General features: G+C 45.8%; 1 protein-coding gene and 2 pseudogenes across 7 annotated transcripts in view; 2 read left to right on the top strand and 1 right to left on the bottom strand.

Annotated features, from left to right (window-relative positions):
* LOC309537083 (interferon-inducible GTPase 5-like) overlaps window positions 1-15,182 on the top strand; it is a gene marked incomplete at its 3' end in the record, with an annotated part of 128,394 nt that overhangs the window by 68,536 nt on the left and 44,676 nt on the right. The window lies entirely within an intron of this gene.
* The window catches only part of LOC309537189 (interferon-inducible GTPase 5 pseudogene), a 41,477-nt pseudogene that overhangs the window by 7,328 nt on the left and 18,967 nt on the right, over window positions 1-15,182 (bottom strand). The window lies entirely within an intron of this gene.
* LOC309537175 (interferon-inducible GTPase 5 pseudogene) lies at window positions 9,062-11,183 on the top strand (annotated as a pseudogene). The gene has a single exon. The product of its transcript is annotated as an interferon-inducible GTPase 5 pseudogene (transcript).

Genomic DNA, 15,182 nt, shown 5'->3' with positions numbered 1-15,182 from the left:
CTATGATGGGGGGGGGGGAATGATGGCACACAGTGCTGGTGCACCTGTGCCATACCCTCCAACATTTCTCCGATACAAATAGGGACAGCCTAACAGAGCCTTAGCTAGGTGATCTTGAGAGCCTGGCAGAACTGTCCAGATTGTGCCCCCTAGCCATGGACAAATTGGCTCTTCTTTCTGTCTCTCCTCCAACCCCGCCCCCCAGCACCCATTCAATTCAATTCCTCACACACTTCACATTGTAATGAATTCCCTTTTGTAATGAATTCTGATTGAAGGAAGCCAAAACAGAGAGAGGACACCAAGATGGGGAAGGCTGACCTAGATGATGGTATATAGGCGTCTCCTCACTTACGTGGGGGTTACGTTCTGGGGCCTTGCGTGCATAAATGAAGTCGCATAAAGTGGGGAGCACCCTACTTTAATAGGGGGGAGTGCATGGGAGCCGGCCCCTTGGGGTCAAGGTTCGTTTGCCCCTCCCTAAAATATTTGAGAAGACTGCCCCCTGTTAATGGGCATTGCCATTCAAATAGTGTGTGTGTGTGCTCCATTTTGATTATACAGGGCGTGCTTACCTGCCCCCCCCATATATTTTATTCAAGTTGACACTCTTGAAGGAGGGTGTTCCAGAGGAGAGAGATAGAGAAGTGACTCCGGAGTAGGCAGGCTTTGAACTTGGCGACTCCCTCCCCCACGTCCGGAGAGGCAGGGGTGCGAGTAGTGAGGTGAGCTGGGCAGTGTCAGGGGCTGAGGCTGGTACAGGGGCGGAGGAAGGTGTGTGTGTGTTATGTACTGAGTTGAATAGGATCCAAAATGCAGCAGTCTGATTGGTCCTAGAACAATAGGATTCAGAATGCAGCAGTCTGATTGGTCCTAGAACAATGCAGCAGTATGATTGGTTGGCAGGAACCACCCAATCCTGCTCCAGATAGAAGTGAATCCACAACCTGATTGGCTTACAGTAGAATTCCGGAATTAGCCAATCATGTGCAGCCCATTGTGTAAATAATGTATATAAAGCAGATACTGTGAGGGGACTTTCATTCATTCCTCCTCACCACTATGAGCTGAATAAAGAGCATGAAATCACTTTGCGACTCTGAGTATATTTCAGTGTGGTAGGGGCGGGCTCCCTGCGTGTCACCACTGAGGGGGGTGACAAAAAGCCAGGCGGCATTCACGACAGGCCTGCAGCACGCCCAAGCCAAGCGTCTCCCTTGGGAGTGCAGCTCCGCCCTGCACCAAACGGTCCACCTGCTGCCTCACCCTCAGCTGGAGTGTGGCTGACTGGGAGGAGGCAGGCAGACTCCTTGGTGGTCCTGCAGAGCGTCCTGCCCAGGCTGGCCCCGCCCCATGGGTGGCTGGCCCCGCCCCTTGGCCCTGCCCCAGGCACCCAATCAACTTGCTCCACCACTGGGCTGGTGTAGCTTCCTGGCCCCGACCCCAAGCGAGGTCTGGGAGAGGCAGAGCTGGTGCCTCATGGCCAAATGGGATGGGACACTGTGGCACGCACAGGGAGGACCAAGGGGCGAGGGGGGCAGCTGGGAGCAGTTGCTGCCCAGCATGCCTTCTTCCCCATCCTGCCTGGGCTGTGGGCAGTGAGAGCTGGCCAGACAGGGCGCCTGGCGGAGGGTCTCAGCAGCCGATTTTGCACACACACACACCGCCTGCGCCTCTGGCAGGGCCCTACCTAGCTATGGCTCTGTGTCCTAAGGAAAATGGGGCATGTTTAGGGAAGCTTTTAATGTTTAATAGGTTATTGTATTTTAGTGTTTTGTTGGAAGCCGCCCAGAGTGGTTGGCGGGACCCAGCCAGATGGGTGGGGTAGAAATAAATTATTATTATTATTATTATTATTATTATTATTATTATTATTATTATTCCAGGGTCAAATCAGAAACTAGGATGGTGTCAGGAAAAAGCAGCAATGCAAAAGCCAGCTGCAGGTGGCTGGAATGCAAAACAGGATGTTGATGTCTGCAACTGTACTAGTGGGAGAAAGGGGCAGTCCATTCTCTGTACTGAGCACCGGATGTTAGCTCAGAGTGTCATCTGACCTGTACTGGAAGTACAGGGGTGGAGTTGTGACTCTACTGCTGGAGTCTGGAGAGTACAGACACGTTTTCTCTGTACTGCTGAATGACAGGAATAAAGACATGTAAATAGGACTCCTGTCTGTCTTTCTTCCCCTCCCTGGGGAATGCAGGGAGGGAGAGAAGGAGGGTGTGTTCTTCTCACGTCTGACGAGGAGAATCGCCGATTTACGACCTTGCCTGCCGGGAGACGCAGACGGGAAGGTCAACAAGTATCTCAGTCGGTTGCCCGGGGGGGGGGGGCAATTACCTCTGACTGCGAGCTGAGATACTGACAGATGGCTACTGTAAATCCAGGACTTAAACTTGAAGGGTCAGCTGTGAATGGTGGTGGCTGTAAAACTGAGAGGCGGATGTAGCTGCACAGGAATTTCAAGAGCATTTTTTAAAGCTATTTACCTAGGACTTTGTAATAACTATAACGTTGCCCGCACCCCAATTTCTGTAAGAATTTGAGTAAGGAGGAGATGGAGGTCCTGAATAAACTTACCAAGGCCAAAGACTTGATAATTAAGCCAGCTGTCAAGGGTGGTGCAATTGTGCTACTGAATAAAGCAGACTATGTAAAGGAAACAGAGAGCCAGTTGAGTAATACCCACTTCTATTTACCCTTACCTGGTGATCCAGCCACGGTGATAAAGAATAAACTTCAGTCCATTCTAGATGAAGCTGTCTTATTAGGCTATATTGATACTGCTGTGGCTGAATTTCTATGTCCCCAGCATACGAGGGTACCTATATTCTATACCCTCCCCAAAAGACATAAAAACATACTGCCCCCACCAGGGAGACCAATATTTTCAGCCTCAGTCTCCTTTCTAGAAAATTGTTCACACTACATCGATAACTTCTTGAATCCCCTTACCAAAGAAACACCGTTGTATATCCGTGATACTAAACATGTCATTACCTTCATCGAGAACATACCTGTTACCCAGCGTAGTATCACAGCCGCTTGGGATGTTTCCTCACTATATACCAATGTACCCCTAGATGAGATGAAAACACAGATTCAGGAAATGTTAATAGATCATAATCAAACATCTCCACCAGTACATTTCCTCATGGAAATTGTATCTTTAATTTTGTACAACAATTACTTCTGTTTTGGGACTAAATATTACATCCAGAAACAGGGTGTGCCTATGGGTTCGAGATGCACTCCCAGCGTGGCCAATATTTTCATGAGTACGGTAATTTTGATTTAGAACACATTTTTCATAATGACCCATATGGAGTATATTTGTTGTTTTATGGACGTTACATTGGTGATTTATTGTTTATATTCACTGAGGATATTTTTGATTGGTTTAATCTGTGGACAAATGGTCTAAACTCACATTTAAAATTTGAAGGTAAATTCAGTTCTACCCTTTCTTGATTTGGAAATTTACATTGACCAGCTAAAAATCAAGGTTCGCCCCTTTTAAAAAAGTACAGATGTAAATTCTTTACTTCATTATAGTTCCAATCATCCAAGACACCTTTGAGATAACCTTCCGTTTGGTCAATTTCTATGGCTCAAAATAAATTCTTCTAATCTGAAGGATTTGAAATATCACTCTGACAAGTTGGTAACCTCTTTCCTAGAATGCGGTTGCCCATGTACAGTGGTGTCCACAGCCATACAAAGAACTAAAACTAAGGATAGATCCACACTTTAAAAAACCCGGACTGATACTCATGAGATCACCAAGAGAATCCATTCTTCCTTAGAATTTAATCACATGACGAGAGACATTGTGAGAATAGTGAAACGGCATTGCCATATCTTAAAAGATATTCCTGGTTGCGAGGTCCTTCCATGCTTCGGGAAACGACGCACTAGATCCCTTTGAGACATACTGGTACACACTGATCTAAAACCCATACCACAACAACAGACTTTAATAACAGCCCCAAGAGGTTTTTTCAAGTGTGGACACTGCGTTGCATGCAGATACGCGCTTCTGGTAAAAGAGTTCACCAACAGTGAGGGTTTAAATTCACCATACAATCATTTGCTACATGTGCTACTGCACGCACTGTCTATGTAATAAAATGCACATGTGGTTTATTATATGTGGGACAAACCACAAGACCAATCAGAACTAGGATATTGTGAAGGGGTACAGTTAGGGTTACCCCAGAAAGCCCTAAAAACTGTTTGTGAATCCCCCCCCAGTCAGGCCTCCCCTTAAGCATTTTAAAAACTGCATTTTCCTCTAAGACAAAAAGCATGAGCTAAGCAGTCCTTTCTGTAACAAAAACGCTGTAACACAAGGAGAAGGGGACGACAGAGAATGAGATGGTTGGATGGTGTTCTTGAAGCCACCAGCATGAGTTTGATCAAACTGCGGGAGGCAGTGGAGGACAGAAGTGCCTGGCGTGCTCTGGTCCATGGGGTCACGAAGAGTCGGACACGACTAAACGACTAAACAACAACAAAGTTAGTTCTTGGTATGAGCTTTCGTGTGCATGCGCACTTCTTCAGATACCAGCATGCACACGAAAGCTCATACCAAGAACTTAGTTGGTCTTTAAGGTGCTACTGGAAGGATTTTTTTTATTTTGACTATGGCAGACCAACATGGCTACCTATCTGTAACTGAAACCTACAGCTGAGAGCAGTAAAGCTTTTCGCTTCCCAGATCCAAGATAACCTTGTCCTGGTACATTGATTTGCAACATACTTCCGGGACCAGAGCCAGAGAACGAAAAGCAACATTTCTATGTAAAATCTGTGAAAGGGGAGAGGGAAGAAGGGGTTTGGAGAACAGGATAAAAACCTGATGTAAAATGCTTTTTGCTGCGGCCTGTCTTTTGTGAACTGAATACACAGGTGCCTCTGTCCCCCCCCCCCATGGCAGAATAAAACACTCTTTCTCTGGATTAACCCCTTGGTGTCATTTGGCTCCTTTTGTCTCTGCGTGGGTGCAACAAAAGGCTACAATTGGAGCATCGTTCTAGGATCAGAAATAGAATTTTGGGTGCTCCTCTGGTATCCCATTTCATTCAAAAGTCGCACACTGAGGATGACCTTACATTTTTTTGTACTTTGGACCTATCAAGGACCTCTTGAAAATGCAGGAAGAGTCCTTACACAGAAGGAAAGCGGATTTATTTATTTTACTCAACACACTTCATCCTTTAGGTCTAAAAACTGAATTGTACACCTGCTTTTTATAATGACATATCCCACACAAGCTATGTCAGGGGTCAGCAACCTTTTTCAGCTGTGGGCCGGTCCACCATCCCTCAGACCATGTGGTGGGCCGGACTATATTTTTTTGGGGGGGGAAAGAACAAATTCCTATGCCCCACAAATAACCCAGAGGTGCATTTTAACCCTTGAGCTATGTGAAACATATACTATATAAGAGCTTTGCCTATGTGACACCATTGTGGTCATATTCCTTTAAGACTGCATTTAGGTTAACACTTGTCTGATCATATGGTTTTGCTTATTAAGGGTGTACTGAGATTCATTGGCCATTACTATTGAGAATCGTCCAAGAATCATTGTTTACATGATCTGTTACACACTTCGATGGTATGCACAACCTCTGTATATTTTAATGCTTGATAAGGCTTAATAATGTATGAACTTTATAATTTTTAGATATGATATAATAGATTTATATTTGTAATTTCTACATGTCTAATATTAATCATTGTATTATCAAGTGTTTATATTTATTATATAGAACTATTAACAGCTGAGGAAGCCCTTCGGGGCGAAACAAGAAAATATCCGGAAACCTTGTCCTACCCAACCCAGCTGCCTGGGCCAGCCTGCCTGTGTCTGCTACCTATGCTTGCTAACCTCAACAGCTGTATCGTCCATTACATTCCGGGGACCTTTCCTTAATCACATTTGAGGACTGTGTAATATATGAACTCAAACAAACATGTATTAAGAAAGGAAGAAATGTATCTACATTGGATTTAATTAAATAGGTTTCTTGCAGGAATTTATGTATAGGTTGGGGGGGGGGGGTTGCCCCTCCAGCAGATATCATGCACATGCAGCCCACTACCAAAATCAGCACAATCGCTTTTGTGACTTTTGTGATTTGTCCCCACAAAACACTTCATCACAGTTTCTTCCTATCTATTCAAAGCGCCTTTGCTGCACGATACCAAATGTAACAATTCGGTGATAAAGGTATCTATGTACTGGCTCACAGGGAAAACTTCAGAAATTCATATAGACATGTGAGCTCAGCTACTCAGCAGCCCCTCTGCCTGAGTGATAATCCCTGGCATCCTGACACCTGAGTGCCAGACAGGTAGCCATTCCAGAAATAACAAACCCAGATGAAGACAAAAGGGTGTGATTAACTTGGCTGGGAAATGGGGAAATGTAAAGATCTCTTTTGTTACACTTGATGGGTGTTTGGTGGAGGGCAAGGAGAACCATGGGGCAGGGTCCAGGATGCTCCGATTACTGCCACCTGACCTCCCCTTTCATGATGTAACCGTGGTGTATGAGTGATGTAGTGGGGGGGGGGGGAAATAACATGGGGATTAGCAGCTAATAAAAGCTTGGGGGCTCTTTTGTTCGGGGCTTCCAACTTGTTCCACCTTGTGGCAGGTGGGAGTCCTGTCGCGACAGTCTTCAATAAAGACCAAGCCTACTGGCTGCTGTTTTGCTCTGGTATTCCTGGCTGGTGTCCTTGGTTTTTTTTGTCCAAGGGAGCCCTCAGATTTCTCCGTTAACAGGTTATATGCCTTGCTTCAGGATTGTACAGTGGTACCTCAGGTTAAGTACTTAATTTGTTCCGGAGGTCCGTACTTAACCTGAACCTGTTCTTAACCTGAAGCACCACTTTAGCTAATGGGGCCTCCCGCTGCTGCTGCGCCGCCGCCGCACGATTTCTGTTCTCATCCTGAAGCAAAGTTCTTAGCCCGAGGTGCTATTTCTGGGTTAGCGGAGTCTGTAACCTGAAGCGTATATAACCTGAAGCGTATGTAACCTGAGGTACCACTGTATATGGTGTACATCCTGGACTTGATTCGTATGTTAGGAAGTAACCAGTAAAACATTTGTTACAAACATTACCATTCAGCCTGTTGCGCTCCTTTGTTGTGGTAAATTGCATCTGCCTAACAAGGTATTGTATTTGTTTTGGTCTGCAAAGCCAGCTTGTCCTGCAGACTCTAAAGCCGCTCAGCACCTTGCAGAATATCGGAATGTTTCAAAATATTAAACTATTTCCTCTAAGATGCCCCAAACCCCCACAGCTTTAGAGCCCTTCCACTTTTCGCAGCCTATCAATGTAACAATGCAAAAGCAGACAGCAAGGAAGCTGTCAAGGAATAATATCTGGATTGTGTGGGCTTGCAGACAACTCGGGTGCTGCTGAGACTGATAGAGAGGCAACAACAACGGAGGTGAAGGATTAACCACCTCTGATCCTTCAAGTTTCACAAGGGATCCTTCGGGACTTCCCAGGAAAGGCAGAATCTCGACCGTCTATCAAGCAGCTGCTCAGTGCTCCCCCTAGCGGGGAATGCTGCTTTTGCTTTTCGGCGATTATCACCATGGGAGGGGAAGGGAAAATTTCAAACTCTCCTGCAATCTTACGTTGTCTTCGCTCGCAACTTCGCTTTCGTTTTTGCTTTTAGCAGTGCGACGAGCAGGAGGTAGAGGGAACAAAAGAGAGAAAGGAAGAGAGTTGGAAGGAGAAAAGTGCTTAGAAACCTGGAAGCGAAATCTCCGAGGAGTGGACTGAGGTTTGCTGTAAAAAAATCGGGCTGGCAGCAGGTGAGGAGCTGAACTTATCTCTTGCGATTATGGTGATTTCCGTTTCTTTTTGAGCTTGATCGACTCTGAGCTCCTTGCTAGGCGGGTGGGGCGGGGGCGGTCAGAGTTGTTTATTATTACTATTATTAATGTTGGAGACGGCTGCCCTTCTTCCCTGCTAAAAAGGGAATAAATAACATGCCTTCACTATTGACCTAGTGCTACTATAAGAACTTTAAGTAACTGCTCTGAAACCAACCCGGGTCTCCCTCCCAAACGATGCTGCGTGTTACCGTAATTTGACATACTATCCTTCTTTAGCTGCTAGGAAGCTGCCCTCCTCCTTGTCCTCCTCTTGGCGCCTGCCTCTTTTCCTTTCTTTTGGGTTGACACAGTGGAGAGAGAAGCTCTTCGGAAGCTGTCCACATAGTCGCTGTCCCGTCCTTCATCTTTCTCTGTTCCTCTTCCCTGTTTACTAAAAACATTTGCAAACATCCTCTGGGACTTGCAGGGCTTCCTTTCCCCCTGGACTCAACTCTGTCACACATATTTTGGTGCCCAAAGGCTGTTAGTTTGTTTTTTGGAGTGCACTAGGAAACAAAATGTGTAGTTGGGAGTAGTGGTGTACCGCGGGTTGGCGGCACCCCCAGAGAGGAATTCTGGGCCGGGCTATGCTGGGTTCAGCCCTTCCATGCCTGCTCCCACCTGTCTCTGCCACCACATGTCTGCCCCCCACCATTGCTCACTCACTTGCCTGCCACCCCGTCTCCCTGCCTAACTCACACTCTGTGTCGGCTGCCGCAAGTCCTCTGCGAGCCATCAATTCCTCCCATTGCTTTGGACTCTGTATATATTGCCTCAACCACCTGTTGAAATTTCAGTCCAAATTTATATTTTTGCAATATCTTTTTCAAATAATTCCAACCCACCAAATCAAATGCTTTATATATATCCAATGACATGAGAGTGAGAGGCAAATCTTCATTTTTCGCTAAATACACCATACCCATCACCTTCCTGACTGCCTCTACCAAATACAGTTGAGGCACTGATGCAGAACTCTAGGTGCAATGCAAGTTGTAATGTGTGGAAGTGTCTGCATATATCTGTTTTTTGTGAAATTCCGGGCTCTGATATGCCTTATGGCAAACCCTTTCAAGTGTGGGTGCAGTAACCACAGTGAATTGGATCAAGGGAAATACTTGTTTTTAAGAAAAATCTAAACAGAGCAGAGGTGCCTCATTCCGTGCGTTGAAGTCACACGGTTCATTTACCAATTGGTGTGTCCCTGTGTCTTACCAGGGAGGAGGGGTGGTGAAAAGTGGTGGGGAGTCCAGCATGGTGCAGACACACCAGCCAATCAAATTCAGTGCTCCTACCAGAGCATGAATGGAAGCTTCCACACCACAGTTTGTTGAGGATTTCTTGCTGCTCATATATGGGAGTTTTTGAGTGTCTACATGAGAATGTTCTCATCAAAATGCCACCCATTGTTATTTTCCCATTTAATCTGGATTTACGGTTTCCATGCAAACCCCAAGAAGTAAACAGCAAACAAACAAAACAACACACCCAGGGAAATGGAAAATCTGGATTAAAAGTGGGAACAGAATGTGAAATGGCATTTTGATGATGATGTTCTATAGACACTGAGAAAAGCATATATGCAAGAGCAGCAGTGAGCATAAATGGAAGTTCCATGTAGAAGAGCCCACAATGTCAAGATGTGAATGTGGTGGGGTTTTTTTTTTGGGGGGGGGGAGATATTCATATTTCACTTGAGTGTAAATCATCACTGAATTTCCCAGCTGGATGGACCACTAGTATTGCCAAAGTCTTTCTGAATTCTCCCTTTTACTTTCTAGGATGCTGTCATATAAAAAGAAATTTTTAGCATTCCTTGAGTTTATCAAGTTTCTCCAAAAAAATGTAGACATAAAATCAGACCCTGCTACATATTTCAATGAAGTAATCAAGATATATGAGAAGACTTTCAGTGATGGTGGAATGAAGGAAGCAGCTTCAGAAGTAAAAAAGGAGCTGGAGGAGTTGGAAAACACTGAGCTTGACATTGCCATCACTGGAGAGGTGGGCTCTGGGAAATCATCCCTCATCAATGCTCTCTGAGGCCTCAAGGCAGAAGATGATGGTGCCGCCCCTGTAGGAGTAACAGAAACCACACTGAATCCAAATGCTTATTCGCATCCCGACTATCCCAAAGTGAAATTTTGGGACTTGCCAGGAATTGGATCCCCAGGTTTTTCACCAGAGACTAGTGAAAAGAAATGAAGGTGGATTACTCCAAGTATGACTTCTTTATCATTGTAGGTTCCACAAGGTTCCAAGATTACCACACTAAGCTAGCTCAGGAGATCCAACGGATGAATAAGTTGTTTTATTTTGTACACTCCAAAATGGATATAGATATGTCCAGCATGAAAAGGGATTATCCTAAAACCTTCAGTGAAGATCAAGCCATTGAAACGACTGCAATAAGAACTTGCTAAACTTCAAGGACTCCAGTCACCAGAGCTTTCTGATCTCTTCCTGGGACCTTGCCAAGTATGACTTCCCCCGACTGGTGGAGACCTTGGAGAAAGATCTGCCCAGCCTGAAGAGAATTGCATTCCTGTTCAGCCTCCCCAACTTTTCCTCTGAGGTCATAGAAAAGAAGAAATCTGTGCTGAAGAGTCACATATGGAAAATATCCCTAGTGTCTGCTTGCATCAATGCTATTCCCCTTCCAGGCCTTCCTCTGGCTTGTGACGTTGTCCTCTTGTGTGGGTCCATGGTTGTCTTCTACAAGAGATTTGAGCTGGATTATGGTTCCTTAGCTAGGCTGGCCAGATTGGTCAGGAAGCCTGTTGAAGAACTGAAGGCCGCGATTAAGTCTCCTCAGGGGAAAGAAATCACCGAGGATCTTGTCAAGAAGAAAATAATCCATACTTTACAATGTTTCCTCCCAGTTTCACCAGTTAGTAGCTTGGCAAGTGCAGGGGTGTCTTTTGCCACCACTTATTGTATGCTATGGAGCTTCCTGGATAATCTGTCTGAAGATGCTGAAAGAGTGAAGAAAGTCCTAGGACTGGAAGAGTGTGAGGCAGAGCATCTCAGGGCCAAGCAGAACTGGCACAAGACATGATGCAGCCCAAGGTGGGGAAAGTAGGAGTTGCTGCTGCTGCTTCTGCTGCTGCTGTGGCAAACATTCCCACTTTGGCACCCCTTTTCATACCCATTTTGGCTGGTTCTAGAGACCATGAAGCAGACCCTATAGCTGATTTACCTTACCGCATTATGACACAATCAAGCTTTTAAAAATAGGAATAAAAAGCATCTTCCAATTTTTGTAAAGTCTTTTGGAGACAGACAGGTACACCACTGCTCCCCATTTCCTGTATGGAACCCAATACAGTGGTACCTTGGGTTACATACGCTTCAGGTTACAGACTCTGCTAACCCAGATATAGTACCTCGGGTTAAGAACTTTGCTTCAGGATGAGAACAGAAATCGTGCTTCGGCGGCGCAGTAGCCACAGGAGGCCCCATTAGCTAAAGTGGTGCTTCAGGATAAGAACAGCTTCAGGTTAAGAACGGACCTCCGGAATGAATTAAGTACGTAACCCGAGGTACCACTGTACTCTTATGAATTGAATTGGTCGGGTTTAATCAATGCACACTTAGAGATTCATTAAAAATGTCGTGTTTCGTTAGATGATAGTAGGCAATAATCAAAATTACTGTAGAAGTTGAAGTGTAGGTATTTTGGGCATATAGTTTTTTCCTTTCATGAAGTTTTCTGTGAACTCCATTGAGACCTCTGGGTATAGGGCAGTATATAAATTCAATTAATAATAATAATAATAATAATAATAATAATAATAATAATAATAATAAAGTTGCAGATTTTAATTGAGAAAGCTTAGGGGGGAAAGACCTCCTTCAAAGGAGAATTTTGAAAGAAATACCCCTTGAGAGCCAGTGTGGTGTAGTGGTTAAGAGCGGTAGTTTCGTAATCTGGGGAACCGGGTTCGAGTCTCCGCTCCTCCACATGCCGCTGTTGGGTGACCTTGGGCTAGTCACACTTCTCTGAAGTCTCTCAGCCCCACTCACCTCACAGAGTGTTTGTTGTGGGGGAGGAAGGGAAAGGAGAATGTTAGCCGCTTTGAGACTCCTTAAAGGGAGAGAAAGGTGGGATATCAAATCCAAACTCTTCTCTTCTTCCTTGGAGCATCTTTCTCATATTTGGCCCATGTAATATTTTGCTTCCTGTCCAATTCTAGCCTTGCTGATTCAGGCAATTATGATTTAGTTAAGGTTTTGTCAAGGTTTCTCAGCCTTAACAATATTTCAGATTTGTAATGCTAACATATTATGATGTTTTTATGTTATTAACCTCATTTATCTTATTTTCTGTAGTGCTCAATAAAGTTCCTCCACGTAAAGGAAAGGTATATGCTATGTGCCTGAAGACACATGTTTGAATACTGAATTTTCTGTGCTGATATGAGGAGGGGCTAATTTCGTTGTAAAGGGAACTGAGATGAGAAACTGGATTTCTGCTTCATAGAAATCAAGCTTACATTCCCCCCCCCCCTGAACAAAGCAAAAGTGTCACACTGCCCGCTCTCCTCTCCCCCTTTTACTTTCAAAATGCTTTGCTGACACTGATGCAGCAGCTTCTCTTTTCTGCCTTGGTTTGAGGAAGAGGGTCATCTCTCAAAGGGAGACATTCTGGGTTGGGTGGCCAGAGAGAGTTGCCTGAACCACAGAGGCTAGAAATTATTTTAGTTGAAAGTTTGAGATTAATAAAGTTAAGGACTTGCAACCATTTTGAACTTTTTGTTATGGCATTCTTTAAAACATGAGTCTCGCTTCTTCGTTCAGTCTGAGGGTAGTAGAGCCTACAGACTATTTGGGCTATGAGGGATTTTTTGAAGTTGGGTTTTGCATGTGTGGTTTTGCTTTTTTTGTTAAAACACACTGGAACATAACAATCATGGGGGGCCGCTAGGGGGCGCATTGGAAGATGGCTGACAATACCATCTCTCCGGCTCACACGAGGTAATTAAGAGGCTGTTATGGGAGTATGCAGCCTCCCTCGTTTCCCCAAGGGAATGGGGAACGCTGCCTTACCTGCTGTGCCCATAATTCACCCCCGGATTCGAAAGGGGGGGGAGGGCACTAGGCACAAAAGCCCTCGTGTGGGTCGGCTCTCCTGGACGCTGTCTCTGATCTGTGCAGCTAGTTGTGGGAGCTCAAAATAAACAATTAGAACAGAAGCAAACGAACATTCTTCGAGCGAAGATCAGGAGTAAAGACTGCTAATTAAAGGGATCTCTGGGAAGTGGAGCGACGGGCTGGACTTAACAATAAATTAAGAAGAAGAATAAATCAAGAAGAAGATTCATCAAAGGATCAGTACGTTGAGTGAGACTGAAAAGGAGGGGGGAGAAAAACTTTTCTTTTTTTGTCTTATGTGAGTACCCAATAATGACCCAACCCCCCCAAAAAAGAATCGTTGCAATTACTGATAACAAGCAGGAGGATTAAGAACTGTGTGGAAATTAATTACTATGCAAAGACCTGGCTTATGGGAGCATCGGGAAACGAAAGAAAGTTCTTTGTGACGCAGTCATAAAAAGAGATTTATCATGGCAGGCTCACCCACAGGAGGATTCAGGGGGAGGAGGACTGGGTGTTACTATGCTGGAGTGTGGGTTCGGCCTAGCAGGGCCCCCTGAGAAAATTTAAGAGGTAGTGGCGGGCCTGGGGAGATCAGGACAGACTGTTGGAATGTTTTGTATGCAGGTGTTGGTATGGCGTCTGTCTACTTTTATGGCTCTTGGAGGAGTGCAAAATCTACACAGGACATAACGACGTTTGTTTTCAACCCGCTTGTGGAGACTATAAGAGATCACAAAGAAAGGAATACATGATAACAACAAGAAGATGAGGAAAACAACAAAGAGAAGTTTGAACAGAACTGTGAATACAGTGGTGCCTCGCAAGACGAAATTAATTCGTTACGCAAATTTTTTCTTCTTGCGAGTTTTTCGTCTTGCGAAGCACGGTTTCCCATAGCAATGCATTGAAAATCAATCAATGCGTTCCTATGGAAACTGCCTTCAGACCAGGTCCGGGGACAGTCTGTCCCCCGACCTCTTCTGAAGGCTGGGGGGGGGGGAAACAAGGGCTTTTCTTCCCACTGCCAGCCTTCAGAAGGCTGTTCTGAAGGCTGGCGGTGGGAAGAAAAGCCCTTCTCCCCACCTCCCGCCCCGCAAGCTCCGGGGACAGGAGGGCTTTGCTGCCGACCGCCAGCATTTTAAAAGCCCCCGCTGTCCCGGGGCGATTTTAAAATGCTGGCGGGTGGCAGCGAAGCCTCCGCTGTCCTGGGGCGATTTTAAAATGCTGGGGGTCGGCAGCGAAGGCTTCGCTGCTGCCTGCCAGCATTTTAAGATCGCCCGGGACAGCGGAGAAGTCTCCGCTGCCCCGGGGGCTTTTAAAATGCTGGGGGTCGGCAGCGAAAGCTCCGCTGCCGCCCGCCAGCATTTTAAGATCGCCCGGGACAGCGGAGAAGTCTCCGCTGTCCCGGGAAGGAAGGCGGGGGGGGGAGCAAAGACTTTTGCCCCCCGCTGGCCTTCAGAAGAGGTCCAAGACCTCTTCTGAAGGCCGGCTGTGGGCGAAAGTCTTTGCTCCCGACCGCCAGCATTTTAAAAGAGGTCCCCGGAGATTTCCCTATGGGCTTTCTTCTTGCGAAGCAAGCCCATAGGGAAATTCATCTTGCGGAACGACTCAAAAACGGAAAACTCTTTCGTCTTGCGACTTTTTCGTTTTGCGAGGCGTTCGTTTTGCGAGGCACCACTGTACTATTTTGACAGAACTGTGTAATTAAAGCAGCAACAAGAGAGATGATTGGATCCCTTTAGGAGCTTGAAGCATGGGTACCCCCAACAAAAATTTAAAAAATTTGGCTGTGCAATTTGGCTGCTCTTCTTCTTCCTCCTCTGCCTGGTCTGGCTGTTGCCTGCCGGGTGGCTCCCAGCTCCATAAACCAGTGGCTCCCTTTCCTGGGTCAGCCTCCTGGCCCCCTGTCTCCCCCACATTCACAATCCCCGACATCTATTCTCTGAGGAAGAATCAACCCAAGACGTTTTGTTGCCTGAGGTGGACAAGATGGCCGCTGCCCCTCACTCCATTCCAGGAGCAGAAAGCAACTGGATCAGCCATGGAATGACTTTAGAACACTGGCAATGGAGCCCTGTCCTCTCCTCACATGAGGGAAATGGCCTTGGGGGACTTAGGCAGACTGTTTCCAAAGGGTTAGCCATGTCAGTTTCTTGAAGCAAAAACAGCAAAGGCAG

This window comes from Podarcis vaucheri, assembly GCF_965113315.1.
Source record: "Podarcis vaucheri genome assembly, chromosome: 7".
Lineage (NCBI taxonomy): Eukaryota > Metazoa > Chordata > Lepidosauria > Squamata > Lacertidae > Podarcis > Podarcis vaucheri.
Note: the sequence above shows the minus strand (reverse complement) of the source record. Positions and strands in the feature narration are given on the sequence as shown.